The following is a 4,017-nucleotide window of genomic DNA, read 5'->3' as shown; positions in this document are numbered from 1 at the left end:
TTTCTTTAAAAAGTCTGTTTGCTTTTTTTTTTTTTTGCTTCCGAGCAAAATACAAGAGCAGGAAACAAGAAAATCCCCTCCGTAGCTGTTTTTTTTTTCTGAAACAGTCTTACAAATTACTTAACAGCCAGGCAGTGAAAAAGCTAAAGCATACAGATTAGCATGTGTTAATTGATGCCTAATTAATTTCTGCTGCCATGCATAAATTGCGGCATCATACCCGGCCACAGGAGACCCAGACAAGGGCGCTGATTTTCAGGCAGCAAATAAACAAATGAATAAACATTGAGACGGGGCAGAGAGGCACAGAGAGAGCCGTTCTGAGAGGGCAGCCAGGTGTGTGGGTTCCAGGGGTGAGGAGACAGAGGAGAGGATGAGGGCCGAGTTTAAGGACCAACAAGACACATAGACGCACAAACACACATATGCACCCGCACACACACACACACACACATACACACATAAAACTACACATGCAAACACACACATACATCTGGACAACCACACAAACACACGGGTACACCTGCATGCACAAAAACACACACACAGACACCGACACACACACGTACGTACAGCTGCACACATGCTCGCAAACACACAAATACACCTGCACACACAAACACACATACATACACATGCACACACACAAATACATACAAATACATATACAGGACACACATGCATATAGATTACTACACAAAACCCATACACCTGCAAATACCCCCTCCCTACCCCCCCACACAAACAGACACAGAGTTGATGCCAAGCTTTCAGGCTTTTGAGGAGAGCCAGTGAGGTGCAGCAGTAATTGTTCCTGCTAATGTCTGAAACTCGCAAGAGGATATATAAACAAAACCATGTGCAATCTGGACTGCATTCTGGTGTCCCCACACACACACCTTCTATGGCTTTGATAGAAAAGGGCAATTTTGTGATTGGAATGCCTGAAAATGCGCTTGAAAGGCACCCTCTCAGGCTTTGAGGACCTTGTGATACAATTTCACCTGGTCACTACTACTACTGTTTCATGCAGAAATGATCTGGTGCCACTATGACATGTTGCCGATAACGCCATGTCCAAACCACCCATGGGCTACCGGTGACAGAACATGGTCGTAATAACTGCTACCACCCTGGAGGATGACAGAGAATAAAACAGACCACTTTTCTCCATTCCCATTCTCCTTATTCTCTCTCTGGTCAGATTAAATTTGATATGGCCATTATTGACTGCTGGACCTCATACCGCTAGGGTGGGATGCATCCAGCACATTGACCGTCCACGTGCCGTCACCCCTTCCCCCGCCCTCTCGGTGTCCTCTGACCACGCCGTCGAGGAGGAGCGAGGAGGAGGCGACACCCGCCGCACCTCTCCCCTAATTTGTTTTAATTGGTAGCTCATTAAGCGAGCGTCTGGGAACCAGGGCAGAGTCAGCGAGAGCAGTCTGTCAAGGCCGGGGGTTAATTAGAAGGAGAGGAAGCAGATAGATTAAAAGGCCCCCGTTCCGCCAGCTCTCTGGTCCACTTCCAGAACCAGAGGTCTCCCTGACCGTGGCGCTGGATCCTGCCGGCGCGTGGCACTAATGTCGTCGGCTGAAAAATAATGCCCGCGGAACGGGACACTCAGCAGAGCGAGTGCAGTCTGTGGAAACCGAGCCTGTCTCAGGTCACCGCACGCCTCCATTACGGCTCTGGATTGGATGATAAACGGCTGCACGCTTGCGTGCGTGTGTGTGCGTGAGTGTGGCACAAGCCCCATGCATTAGCCCTCCAGGCCCTGAGTCTATGGATGACCACAAAATACATTAAGTGGGATATTCTGGTACACAGCTACACTAAAACCATTTTCCAGTGGGCAGATCAACAACCATCTATGGTTGTTTATGTATGGCAGCTTTTAACTCTGAAAAGGAGTCATATCAATCCTGCTCACAGTCAGTGGGGTCATATTAAGTAGAAAAAAAATCTTAAATTAGATGATAATGCACACAGTGTAACATTAGATGTGTTTTTTTTCATGCTTGCGGGAAACGGGAAATAGCTCTTAAGGCTAAATAAATCTCAATAAAAATAAATACTGAAGTACTTTGTTCATTTTCTATGCATGGACGTGCCCTTAATTTAGTTGTCCTTTTTCTGATGTACCTTTGGCAACATTTTCATCGTGATTTTTTTTTTTTTTTGTCATCTATTTGCTGTTGTTGCGTACGCACATCAAAGCAAAGTTTGACAGATGAGTTATTAAATCATCACTGTCCTCATAAACATATTAATTCATGTCACCACAGATCTTTGTTTTGGATCCTGCAAATAAAACCAGTGTCTGGCGGCATCCTTCACTTTGTAATTCCAATAAATTACAAAAAAAACCCCTGAATATATTACATAGTGGAACGAAATTACTTTTCAGTTTCTTGCAGCTGTGTGTCCAATGAAAAAATGCAACCGCTTTTCTGTGGACTACTGTAAATGCATTTCACTTTGGCCTGCTCCTTGGCAGGTAGATTTATAAGCAGGAATCATTAAGTCCTCAGCTGCCACACTATTCGAAGACCATAATAAGATAATCAATAAGACTGCACTGAAACAGTGTCATCACATCGCTTTGGGATTCATGAGTAAGAATGAATATCTGTAAGTATCAGGGGCACTCCAATAAGGTTAATCTTTTTATTTCCCTTTTCCATTTTGATCCTCTGTCGATTTTTTTTTTTTTTTACCCCTGAATTGACATTTATCACCGTTTATGGAATTAAAATGCGCTTGTTAAGTTCATCCATCCCAAAACTCCTTCCAGTGCCCCCACCCTGCTCTGGAGTGATGTCCCCAGACCTGGGGACCCTGGTGAACGTGACATAAGATTGCTGCTATTCTGTGAGTCTCAGCCCCGCAGGGTCCCAGGGGAAATCCCTGTGGAGCCCATGCAAGTGCAATCCATTTAAAATCCATGTGGAGGTACTTACATGTCTGTCTACACACACACACACACACACACACACGCACACACACACACACGCACACACACACACACACACACACACACATACCCATATGCTTAAACATTCAAACACATATCTATTTATTCACAACCAAAACCAGCCCAAACACTCAAAATTATTTTGTAATGTTGTTTGGCAAGTTGTCGCATTTCTACAGTGAGATATAATGTGCATAAATAGACTTACGTTATTAAAAAAAGACAGAAGCAGTTTCCATCACTGTGAAATTAAAGTACGCTTTGATTACACTCGTTCCCCATCTAACACAAAGTTCTTGGAATTCTGCTGTGACAAGTGCATTAAAAATTGCTTTGTCAGATTTGAATTGTTACCATGGATAAAGCTGGCTGTTCTGAACACTGAAGTTTGAGGTCAAAATTACAGAGCATATTTGATTTATATCCTTATGTCATTGCACAAACCTCTCTGTATACACAATCACTGGGTGTCTATTGTTCAGCCTTTGTCTCACCAGGAAGGAACATTTTTCCGAACAATGGTTTCATGAAATCAGGCAAAATGTTTCTCTATAAATGTCAGCTGTGTTAGTGTCTGCTCAGGGTTAATGATGTCTTATCATCCTGACGCACACTCTGAAGCACACCCTGCACAGGTGCACATACAGACGCCAGGGTCTGTCTCACCAGATTAGGTTTCATCTGGCATAAACAGGGAGCTTCAATCATAATAGAGAACGACCTCCTTTAAACACTAGATTTACTTCTGGCGCAATGCACCGGGACACCGCACTGAATGAAACCCTTTCGGTTCAAAAAATTTGAAAGCACAGATGAGTATTTTTAATGTAAGGATCTACATGTTTTGCCTGTGATTTATTTGAATTGTGTGGTCCTGAACCACCCTGCTGTCTGTGGTCACTTTGTGGCACAGGGCTGGTCATGGCTGTGCACTAGGCCTCTCTACTCAAAACAAGCTGGTGTCTCTGTCAAGGGCTGTGTGTAACTGGCAGCATTCCTGCGTCTTGTCCACGGTGACTTTAACACAGAGAGAAGGCACT

Source organism: Megalops cyprinoides, chromosome 9, assembly GCF_013368585.1.
Source record: "Megalops cyprinoides isolate fMegCyp1 chromosome 9, fMegCyp1.pri, whole genome shotgun sequence".
Lineage (NCBI taxonomy): Eukaryota > Metazoa > Chordata > Actinopteri > Elopiformes > Megalopidae > Megalops > Megalops cyprinoides.
Note: the sequence above shows the minus strand (reverse complement) of the source record.